Consider the following 12,555-nt stretch of genomic DNA (forward strand, 5'->3'; position numbering starts at 1 on the left):
GGGATCTCCTCACTGGGGATTCACAATGATAATCCAGACCAATTGTTTCATGGGTCATACTACAAAATTCAATATATTTCTTTACTGGGTTCCATATCCATCAGGCATTTTTCTTTATTGGTGCTATTAGTGGGAAATAAACTATGTCCAACTTGACTAGGAAGAGGAGAATGAATAGAATTGCATTTAGGAAGCACTTACCTTTAAAAATATGTTTTATTGGGGCAGCTAGATGGCACAGTGGATACAGCATCAGCCCTGAAGTCAGGAGGATGTGAGTTCAAATCTGGGCCTAGACACTTACCACCTCCTAGCTGTGTGACCCTGGGCAAGTCACTTAACCCCAATTGCCTCAGGGGGAAAAAGTTTTATTAGTGTATTTTGTTTTAATATCACCTACACTTCCCCTTTTATTTTATCTCTCTCCCTCCAGTGACCTATTCTTTATAACAAAAGAATTTTTTCAAATTAGAAAGTAAAGCAAACAAAATCAATCAATATATAGGAAAAGTCTGATATCATATGCCCTAGTTCATATTTGTAGTTCCATACTTCTGCAATGGATTGTGTTTATGTGAGAGAGAAAAAGAGAGAAACAGACAGACAGGCAGGCAGGAAGACAGAGACAGAGACAGAGAGACAGAGACAGAGGCAGAGAGACAGAGAGACAGAAAGAGCGACAGAGAGAGAGAGAAAGACAGCGAAACTGAGAGAGAGAGAGAGAGAGACAGAAAGAGAGAGAAAGAGACAGACAGACACAGAGAAAGAAAAAGAGGGAGGGAGGGAGGAGCAGAGGGACGGAAACAGACAGACAGACAGAGACAGAGAGAAGATGGGGCAGTGTCTTCCTATACCTCTTCTTTAGACCAAATTTGTTCTTTATAATTTTGCAATATCCATTTTCAATTGCTTTATGGTGGTCATTTTAAAAATTTATATTATCTTATTTATTATGTATGTTGTTGTCCACCTAGATTACACATGAGCATCTAGGTATGAAATAGGAGAGAACTGTGTCTGCAGTCAGAAGGATTCATTTTTCTGAGTTCAAATCTGAATACAGTCTCTAGCCCAACCTGTTACAACAAAAATCTCTTTGAGTAGTAACAATGAGAAGAAAAATAACAGAACCAGTAGCCTTAAACCATCTTACACTTGGACAAATCACTTACCCCTTTTTATTTCAGTTTTGTTCATCTGCAAAATGAACTAGAGAAGAAAAAGACAAACATTCCAGTATCTTTGTCAAGAAAACCCCAAATAGCATCACAAAGAGTTTGGCATTACTGAAAATGGCAGAACATATTGTTTCCCTGGCGTTGCTTACTTCACTTTACATCAGTTCTTTATTTCTGAATTTTTCTTCATTTATCACATGTTTTTCACTGAATAGTAATGATATTGCATTCAAACACCACAATTTGTTTAGCCATTCCCCAAATATCTATTTTGTTTCTAGTTCTTTATCATCACAAAAAAATCCATAATACACAATTATGGTATATTTGAAACTTTTCTTCCTTATTTTTTCTAGATCTTTAAATAATTTCTTGAGAGTTTGATTGGTATGACACTGAATAAGTTGTTGAAGAGATCCATGTCCATCAGAATTGATTATCGTATAATCTTGTTACCATGTACAATGATTTCCTGGTTCTGCCCATTTCATTCAGCATCAGTTCATGTAATTCTCTCCGGACTTCTCTGAAATTACCCTGCTGATCATTTCTTATAGAACAATAATATTCCATAGCATTAACACACCATAATTTACTCAGCCATTCTCCAACTGATGGGCATCCACTCAGTTTCCAGTTTTTTGCCACTACAAAAGGGACTACCACAAACATTTTTGGACACATGGGTCCTTTCCCCTTTAAAATGATGTCTTTGAGATACAAGTCCAGTAGAGACACTGCTGGATAAAAAGGTATGCACAGTTTGATAACCCTTTGCGCATAGTTCAACAAAGAGATGATTGAGGCCAGTTCTGATAATGTTGTGATGATTAGAGCCATTTGCACCCAGAGAGAGGACTGTGGGGATTGAGTGTGGATTACAGTATGGCATTTTCACTTTTTTGTTGTTATTTGATTGTATTTTATTTTCTTTCTCAAGTTTTTTTTTTTCCTTTTTGATCTGATTTTTCCTGCGCAGCAAGATAACTATATAAATATGTATATTGGATTTAACATATATTTTAACATACTTAATATATATTGGATTACTTGCTATCTGAGGGGGAGGAGGGGAAATTTAGAGCATAAGGTTCTGCAAGGGTCAATGTTGAAAAATTATTCATGCATATGTTTTGAAAATGAAAAATTCAATACAAAAAGAGCACAGAACTGTAGAATGGTAATATGCTGATGATTTCTGTGAGTTAATTTTGTATCCTGCAACTTTGCTATCATCAACTTTGAACAGCATCCTTTGAGGGTAGATCTAGGATTTTCAAAGTTGAGGGATGTCAGCTTTTCTGGATAGAGTTCTGTGGTCAGCTCTCCTGGATAGTTCTCTTTCAAAATAGGCTTCTTTGGTCCCAATCCTTTGTTTCCCTTCTTCATGTCCTCCAACTGGGATCCTGCATGATCTGTGAGTGCCCAAGTCTTTCTTTTTCTCCTCTGGGTCTTCCTGGTCAGGATAGTGGCGAGGGCCTTCTGTTTCTCCTTGGTACTTACTTCCCTTATCAGGGTGTTACAGCTTATCATCTCTCTCAGGGAGGACATTGTTCTGTGCTCTCCAGACTTCCTGGTCAAATCTCAAACTTCCCACTTTATGAGGTTGCTACAAGTTTCTGGTCTGCTTTCTTGTGCTTGCACTGATTCCGCAGCTCACAACTCCTGACTAGTTTCGTGCAGAACTGAATTGGATAAAGGATCTTGCTAATGTTTTGTTTTTTAATTTCTTGGTCATTGTCCAATCTTATGCTTTTTTTTCCATTGCTGGAGTAAAAGTTGGAGAATTGGGGTCCTATGTGATATACCATGCAATCATCTTAGCCAGAAGTCTACTATCTCTTGAGCTGTGTAAGTTTACTTTCATGATCTCTCCACTCAGGCCACAAGCAGTCACATAACACTCTATAATGTGCTTCTACAGAAAGCTATTACCTGCTATTGAGAGAAGGAAAGATAAAATCCTTTCCCTTCCGAAGCCAGTGATGAACATAAAAGGCAACCTGGAGAATGAAACTCAGTGGTATTCTATGTTTTATCAGCCAAGTTCCAGTGGACATGTACACACTCAGTAGTCAAAAATCAATAGCCATTAAGTTCCTACTATATGCTGGGCACTGTGGTAAATTCTGGGCACACAAACACAAAGTCACACATTTCTAAGAAGCAACATTGAATAAAAAAGAGCAATAATTCAGAATTTTCTTTCAATCTTGGTGTGCGACCACCCACAGATTCAGCTCAAAACTGATTACCTTCCGGAAAGCTGTCCTACTGGCAGGGAGAGCAAAGATTGTGAGTCTCATGAGACAGGTCTTGTCATTCTCACCTTCCCATGTCTTACTTATTAGGCAGCTAATAAATCAGAGGATCATGGAGCTGGAAGTTTATTCAATACTCTCCTTCTCTTCCTCACTCTCCCTCGAATTTCATGTAATCCCAGCCTCAGACACTTTCTAGCTGTGGTATTTTTAGCTAAGTCACTCACCCTCTGCCTGCCACAGTTTCTTTGACTTTGAAAAAGGGGCTATAATAGCATCTTAGAGAGTTCTCTACCCCAAACATGAGACAACTTCCATCAACAAAATGAATCGATGAGAACAATTTGTTCCAATGGCCATGGAAGTGATGGAAGCAGGCTCTGTGAAGCACTTAGAGCTTGGTTAGACATCAAAGACACAGAAATCATCCGCTGCATCCCAGGCCTTTGCCAGTCATCCTACCTTCTGTCTTGTCATTGGACCTCAATGACTCTGGAAGAGAAATAAGACTGATGACCTTAAGTAACTCTATATCACTTAAATCCAATTCATGAACAAGTCAGAATATCACCTCATAATGTCATTGGTATACTTCAAAAATGAAAAATAAACAACTTCACAGTGTTGTTATGAGGATCAAGCAAGACAACATTTTAAAGCACTTTCACAGTGCCTGGCACTTGATAATTGCCTTTTCCCTTTTCCTCCCACCTTAAACAAAAATTGGTTTACCAGCCTTAGCTATCATGGATCCCACTTGTTTCTTCCTTATTAAATTCTTAGTGATTTGGATAGATTGTTTTCCTATTCTCCATGAATGTAAAAATTAGAGTCTTCCTCTGAGAGAATAGAATCTAGATCCCAGATCAAATCTAAATATACCACACATGGGCCAAAATATTTTATATTAATTAAGCATTTGTATATATATATAATATATATATATATACACACATATTAAATAAACATGAATAAATTCAAGGCCTGGTGAGGGGAATATCCAACATCAAACAGATTTTGATTGTCAAAGCTAGCACTTGAACTCAGGTTTTCTAATTCCAAATCCAGTTACTATTTAGTTTCATGAGTGAATAAAAAGCAATTAAGTTCTTAACATGTGTTAAATTTTGTGCTGAGCTTTGAAATTCAAATACAAATACAAATGCAAATACAAAAATGAGCCAGGCCATAGTCTCAAGATGCTTGTTTTCTAATATTAAAATATTTTGGAGACTCCGTTTTCCAGAGCTGAAGCCCATTAAAAAGGCTGCACCCTGAGTTTGGTGTGATAATCCTTTGGGCTCTGGATGATCACACACACACACACACACACACACACACACACACCAACAAAGTGTACTGCTTTGACTAGCACCAAGTATTCACTGGAGAATTCATGGTTTTTTGCTCCACCTATTTCCCAGGGATCTGATAGCCAATATCCGTCACATCTCTGACATGCTCACAATCCCTGTTCCTTGTACTCCCATTCCTGTCACAGGATTCTGGTACCATACCCCATAGAGTTATTACAGTCCCCAAGATTTGAGATAATCAACTTTAGAACCATTCCCAGAGAACCAGTCAGAATAGCAACTTAAGATCTAAAAATGATTACATCCCAGTATGTAAATAAAGACTGTCTTTCCCTCAGCAAGACATACTTTTCTTCCCAGGAGCAGAGATTTGTATTTGCAAGGTTTTTCCTTGCTTTTAAATTAATTCAGCTTTTGCTTGTGTCCTGACTCTCCTGCCTCTAGTTTGCCAGCTTTAACCCACAGATTAGAGGCTGATTCTCATCCAAGTGAGAATCCTAATAAAGAAAGAAACCTATAGAGAGAATAATGGCCCAGAAGTATTTTTTGTCAAGTCACAAGAACAGTAGATAACAGATTGATATAAAAGAGTAATAGATTAACATATCTTTTCTAGAATCAATGATAGTATTGATCTGATTATAATTCTAAAGTTTAAAAGTTGTAGATAGAAGAGTACATTCATGTACTAGTATGTAAGAATATAGATGAGGTATTAAGTGAAATGTAACTGGGGCTGCTTGGATGTAGTAGGCCATGTGAAGCATTGACTAATTAGCCTGGCAATGGTCTCCCAGGTTTTGCAGTCTGGTCCTGAGAGTTCAGTGCAGAGTTGCAGGCAAGGGAAGCAGACTAGCTTTCAACTAAATAGTTATTTCTATGGGAGGTCTAGACAGAGTAAATCTCACTGTGAGCCTCCTAACCCCCATTGCCTGTATGTAGATAATATCAGGTTAAAAAGACCATCAGAGAGGTAGCCTGGGAAGAAAAATACATCACCAAATTGCATACTGGAGTGGGAAGAAGGTGTGGAAAGATTAAAGTGCCCTTCTTTTAGTGATCTTACAGTCTAGCATAGTCTAGTGCCTTGTTGCTCTTACTCAGGGTGAGCCCAGAGAAGTCATTCTGATTTGCTTTTAACTCAGACAAGATATTAGTGGGATATGTATTTTTGATCAAGCTTTCATATGTTAGAATTTAAAGAAATTTTAAAGATTATTTAATCCAATCCCTAAATAGAAAAAAAAATTACTCCCTCCCCCCCAGAAAAAAGATCTGAGATTTTAATCCAGGTTCTATTTTTTCTAATTCCTAAACTCCTTCTAATTCTTTTTGTGCTAGTATGGACAACCAGTCCTAAGTTAGCTCTACATTCTCTGCCTATTGTCCTATTATGCCTCAAATTCACCAAACTCTAGAAATAGATTGCTGCTGCTCATGCCTGTATCTGGCAATTCTAAGCTTAAATCTGACTATTTCAGGAAAATTCATACCAGCCCTTTCTCATCCTTATAGTGTCATAATTTAGAATCATAATGAGTAGCAATGGATCATAGATTGCACTTATATGAACTGATGTTAAGTGAAGAGAACAGAACCAAAAGAATGTTGTACACAGCAACAGCAAGATTATGTGATGATCAACTATGATAGACATAACTCTTCTTAGCAATGCGGTGATTCACGGTAATTACAATAAAAATTCATATCCAGAGAGAACTAGGGAGACTGAATGTGGATCAAAGCATAATATTTTCGCTTTTTTTTCTTCTGTTTTTTTTCCCTGTCTTCTGTTTTTTTTTCCCTTTTGTTCTGATTTTTCTGTCCCAACATGACTTATATGGAAATATATTTAAAATGTACATATGTAATCTAAAAAAAAAACTAAAAAAAAAAAAAAAGAAGAAGAACCTTAAACAAAGAAAAGGGAGAGCAGTTTGTCCATTGTTACACAACTAGAGAGTGACAGAGACAGAATCTAAATCAGGTTCTTCAAACTCCAAATCTATTACTTTTTCCAATGAATCCCATCACCTGTTTTTAGCACAGATTCTCAATGTTGAAAGTAACCTGAAATAATGTCTTCTTCTTTTTACAGAAAAGAAGATTGAGGCAAAAGTGACTTGGAAGTGATTATACTAAAGTTATTCAGCTAATAATAATTCTCAGCCTCAGCCTCAGGTCTTCTGACTCCTAAGCAAATGCTCTTTTCAGGATACTATGCCAAGTCCTGAGCAAGCTTATAAACAAAGAACAAGGTGCTTGGGAGAAATGAAAATAGAGATGTCTAAAATGTCCAGAGAAAGCTACTGACAAAAGACAGATACAAAAAAGAAATTCCCTGGAATGAAAAGGGGCCATTTGATTGGACAAGAATAAGCAAGAAACAGACCCCAGATATACCCTTGTATAGGGTAACAAATAGACTAACCAAATGATAAGTATCAGAGATGACAATTAAAATATAAGATAAGAAATTTACAGCTGGAAAGGACCATTAATATGCCATCATCTATGTAGTCTCCCACTCTACTGATGAAGAACTGAGACATGGAGAAGATGAGTGATATTCAAAATTACACAGTTAGTGGTCAAGTAGGGATATTGGATCATAGAGTAGAGCTGGAAGGGAATCTACAAGTCATTTATCCAAACCGTTTCTTTTACAGCTGGGAAAACTGAAGCTTAGAAGTGAAATAACTCACCTTCACACACGGAGTGAGAGGTTGAATTGCAATCTTATTGCAAAAGACAGATCAAATGATTTAAACCAAGGGAAGCTAGTTCTTGGTGAAATATTATGTGTTTGTGCTGCAAGTTATTGCCACCGGGTGGGAGAGAGGGAAGAATGTCTTTACCTACTCCTACCTCTCACTTGCCGGAAAATCAAAGGAAAGTATTATAAAGGGTTGTAAAAGTATTGTAAAAGGTAAAGGATGTTCCTCTTCAGTTATGGCCAACTCTTCATTACCTATTTAGGATTTTCTTGGCAAAGATACTGGAATAGTTCTCCATTTTTTTTTCAACCAACTTTTTTTACAAATGAGCAAACTGAGTCAACAAGTTAAGTTGGTATATGTCTAAGGCCAGATTTGAACTCAGGAAGATGAGTCTTCCTGACTCCAGATCCATCCAGTGCTCTATCCATTGTGCCACCTAACTGCAGAGAGAGAGACAGAGACACACAGAGAGACAGAGACAGAGAGAGAGACAGAGAGACAGAGACAGAGACAGAGAGAGACAGAGACAGAGAGAAACAGAAACAGAATCAGAAACAGAGAGAGACAGAGACAGAGAGACAGAAACACTGAGACACAGAGACACAGAGACACAGAAACTGAGACAAAGAGAAAGAAACAGAGACATAAGCTGTTAGGATTACTAAGTGAGAACTCGGGTTGTCTGGATAGTGACAAGGTGAGAATTCAGGTTGGACAATTACAAGGTGAGAACTCAGGTTGACTTGATGGAAGGAGCAGGCTCATTGGCTGAGGTGGTTCTTCCCAGAAGCCCTTGCATTATCCCATGCCCATTCTCTGGGAGGATAAAAGAGACAGCACTGGGCCCAGAGAGCAGATCAGCCTGGAGAAGGATAAGAGCTGGAGGAGATTCAGAGCCAGGATTAAAGAAGAGAAGACTGCACTACATATGGCTTGACGGGGCTATCTGCAGGAAGGGAAGTAACTTCTAAGGACAAGAGTTAACAGCAACTGCCTGGAGACAACGGTTCACCACAGGAAGAAGAATCTGTCTGAAAGATTTGAGTAGACACAGCAGATCTCTTCCCAGAGAGCGATCCGGCAGCTTCTAGAGATGACAGCTCGCTACAAATTGAGCTAGCCCGGCTAGCTCAGTCGGTAGAGCATGAGACTCTTAATCTCAGGGTCGTGGGTTCGAGCCCCACGTTGGGCGCCAATTGTAGCGAGCTGTCGTCTCTAGAAACTGCCGGATCACTCTCTGGGAAGAGATCTGCTGTGTCTTCTACTCAAATCTCTCAGACAGATTCTTCTTCCTGTAACGAACCGTTGTCTGCAGGGAGCCCCGTCAAGCCTGATGCAATGCAGAGTTTTTTTTCTATCTCTGGGAGTCCTCTCTTTTATTCTCCCAGATAATGGGCGTGGGATAATGCAAGGGCTTCTGGGAAGAACCACCTCAGCCAATGAGCCTGCTCCTTCCATCAAGTCAACCTGAGTTCTCACCTTGTAATTGTCCAACCTGAATTCTCACCTTGTCACTATCCAGACAACTCGAGTTCTCACTTAGTAATCCTAACAATAAGCCACACCGAGATGGAGATAAACAGAAACAGACAGACAGACACAAACACAGAGACAGAGACACAGATACAGAGACACAGACAGAAACTGAGACAGAGACATAAGCAACACAGAGATGGAGAGAAATAGAAACAGAGAAAGAGAGACAGACACACAGAGACAGAAAGAGGAAGGGAGGGAAAGAGAGAAAGATATAAGAAACAGGAGAGGCATTTCTTATAGACTACAGCAAGGAGTTCTTTCACAATAGTAATCCACTTCTTACTCTAAATGGACAATAATCTAATCTGACATGTGTGGAGATTTAATCTAATTAGAGAATGTCCCTAATTAGGGACCAATGAGAAGTTGCTTCTCATAAGATACACTCTCAACTAAGAGTAAAAATGAATGAAAATAGGCAGAACTCAGTTCCTCTACTCTACATAATACTACTTTTATCGTCCTTGCCAATCAGTAAAGTGAAGATACCTCTGGGGAATTTAAACTTGAATTTCTCTAACTAAACATTTTTCAGATGGTTGTTGATAGTTTGTTTTTTTTTAATGGTTTGTTCAGAGCCTTTGACCAGTGATCATCTAGGGAACTGCTACCCTCTATTAGAGGCAATGCATTGTGGTAAATAAGCTGACCTCAGATCCACAAAGACATGAGTTTCATTCCCACCTCTGTCACATTCTGGCTCCGAGATCCTGGAGAAGCCACTTAGCTTTGTGTCCCAGACACTCTAAGATAATGAATTGGGGAGGCTGACCTATATTAATAGGAGTTTCCTCATCTGAGAGCTCATCTGAGAGCCAATGAGAGGCCAGTCTCTAACCTTAGTCTTACCCTATTGTTTGAATAAATAGATGGAGAAAAAGAAAAAATCTACAAAGTTTTTTGTGGCCAACTGTTTTTCCCTCTCAAAGAATCACGATATTTAGACTCTAACAGCAAAATTCTGGACATGTTTATAAAGCATTAACAATGTCTCTTAAGAGAAAAAAGGATGGGAATAGTAATTGAACTAGACAGAATGGTCAAAAAACAGGTAACAATTCTTAGAGTACTGAAGAGTGTATTCTCAATATATCAAGAGGGAAGGGAAGATACAGAAGTATGGAAAATATATTGGACCTTTTTTTTTTAAAAGTAGTGATCAAGAAAGCTCCATTAACTGACAACCTATGTACAAATTTTTCCAACTAAATAAAATCTTATGATAATAATTTCCAAACATGTCAGATGTGATCTTGATGAGGGCATTAGAAGAGAACAAATGGGTTTTACAAGTGATATCACAACAAATTACATTTTGATTATCATATAATGACTAAAAAAATGAAGATGATACAACCTACTCTGCTTATTTTCTTTAAATATATGCATAAATATATCCCATACCCTCAACAAGTAATCTTGAGAATAGAATTGAGGTTTCTTTCTCTCAAGTGATAAATCATGTAATAGAGTTGAGGTAGACAAGAGAACCTATGGAGCAAGGGTCCTGTCTCAGAGGTATCTCAGAGCCTGACTATGAGCAAAATATCATGGGGCCACATGATGCCTTATGCTATACATGGTGAGAGTGAAAGCACTCAGGAATATATCTGCCTTGCTGAATGCATCTGAACCATTATCAGAAAAGCACTTGCTCCTATTCTCATGACCTTCAGGGCTTAGCACAGGTTCTTGACTTTTTCTCACACCTTGCTTGAAGTCAGTCATCATCTATTATCAGCATGAAAAAGGGAAAAGGGTCAGACTCATGTTTGTATAAGGACAAAGTCTTAGAGAGAGGCAGCTGTATGGATAACATTGTGAGGTCCCTCCCTTTGCAATTGTTGGAATTAGCCACAATACTTAAAATAAGAAGCAATTGCCTTGTGGCTATCTTCCCTTTTGTGGCTAAAGTCCTAGGGGAAAAAATGTCTATACTCTTTACCTCCCTTTCCTCCCATTTATTTCTCAGCCCCTTGAGATTGGACTTCTGATTCTAACACTTAACTGAAATGTCTCTAATCAAAATTCTAGCCTTGTGTTTGCAACTTCTGACACTATGGTTCCCTCCTTTCTCTCTTCTTTCGACTTCCTGACACTTTTCCATTCTCTTATACACAATCCCTTTTCAGTCTCCTTTAATGGATTTTTAACTACGCCTTGCTCCTTTTTGTGATTCCCCCAAAGTTCTTTCCTTGGCCCTCTTCTCTTTTCTATTTATATCTTCTCTAGTAATAATCTCATCAACTCCCTGATCTTTTTGTAGTTGATTCCCATGTACAAAAATGATCGATAATAATTACAGGTTCTTGCATAAGATCCAAAATCACTCACAAGAGTTTGACTTAACTAGTGTCACACAAGAAAAACAAGTTAATGCATAGTGTCCAGACTATGATATACAATTGAAAGACAGCCTATAAATCATATCCAACTATACACACACACACACACACACACACACACACACACACACACACACTCTTAGATATTGCTTTTAGAAAAAAAACAAGTTGCACCTAGAATGGTACAGAACAAGAATGGACAAGAATGCCTTTGGAACATTACAAAGTTCTTTAATCCCCCAAGTTTCTCCTTGAAACAAAGACCTAGTTTTGAGTTTTGTTTGTTTTTAAAACAATAGAGAAACTATAGGTTCATACCCTATTCCTTTTCTCTGAATAAAATGAAATTGAATAGCTTAATAGACTGTTAGCTCCTTGAAAGCAGGTATTATCTTTGTCCTTCATTCAGTACATCCTCAGCATTTGACATAGTACCTGGAGTATAGTATGAACATGACAAAGGAAGGAAAGAAACATTTATATAGCATATACTATATGTCAAGCACTGTACTAAGTACTTTTATTTCATTTTATCTTTATAACAGCCCTGCAAGGTTGGTAATATACAGTTGAGGCAAACAGAGAAAGTGACTTCCCTAAAATCACTAATTTATAAATGTCTGAGGTTAAATCTGATCTCAGTTCTTTCTGATTTGAGGTTCAGTGCTCTATCCTCTAGGTCCCCTTGTTCCCTGTGGGTTAAATGGTTTTGACTGATTGAAATCTTCAATAAATAACTTGAGACTTCTGAACTAGATAATCTCTAAGGTTCTTTCCTTGTCAAAAATTCTGTGATTCCACCTTTCAGATTGTCTAAGATAACATAATGTTGGATAAATATGTTGGAGGGGATGTGAGAAAACTGGACTATTAAGCCATTATTGGTGGAGTGTAAAATGATCCAACCATTCTGGAGACGCCCAAAGGAATATCAAACTATGCATACATACTCTTTGATCCAGCAGGGTCTCTACTGAATCTGTATCCCAAAGAGATCATATAAAAGGAAAAAGGCCCCACAGATGCAAAAATGTTTGTAGCAGCTTTTTTTGTAGTGGTAAGAAACTGGAAAATGAGTGGATACCCATCAGTTGGGGAATGGCTAAACAAGTTATGATATATGAATGTTATGGTATATTATTGTTCTAAAAGAAATAATGAGCAGGCTGATTTCAGAAAAGCCTGGAAAGACTTAT

The 12,555-nt window shown here is 38.0% G+C and overlaps 1 non-coding gene across 1 annotated transcript; it reads left to right on the forward strand.

Annotated features, from left to right (window-relative positions):
- Window positions 1–8,594: 8,594 nt before the first annotated feature.
- On the forward strand, window positions 8,595–8,667 carry TRNAK-CUU (transfer RNA lysine (anticodon CUU)). Its single transcript has one exon. It is a non-coding gene; the product is annotated as a tRNA-Lys (tRNA).
- The last annotated feature ends 3,888 nt before the right edge of the window (window positions 8,668–12,555 follow it).

This window comes from Sminthopsis crassicaudata, chromosome 2 (assembly GCF_048593235.1).
Source record: "Sminthopsis crassicaudata isolate SCR6 chromosome 2, ASM4859323v1, whole genome shotgun sequence".
Classification (NCBI taxonomy): Eukaryota; Metazoa; Chordata; class Mammalia; order Dasyuromorphia; family Dasyuridae; genus Sminthopsis; species Sminthopsis crassicaudata.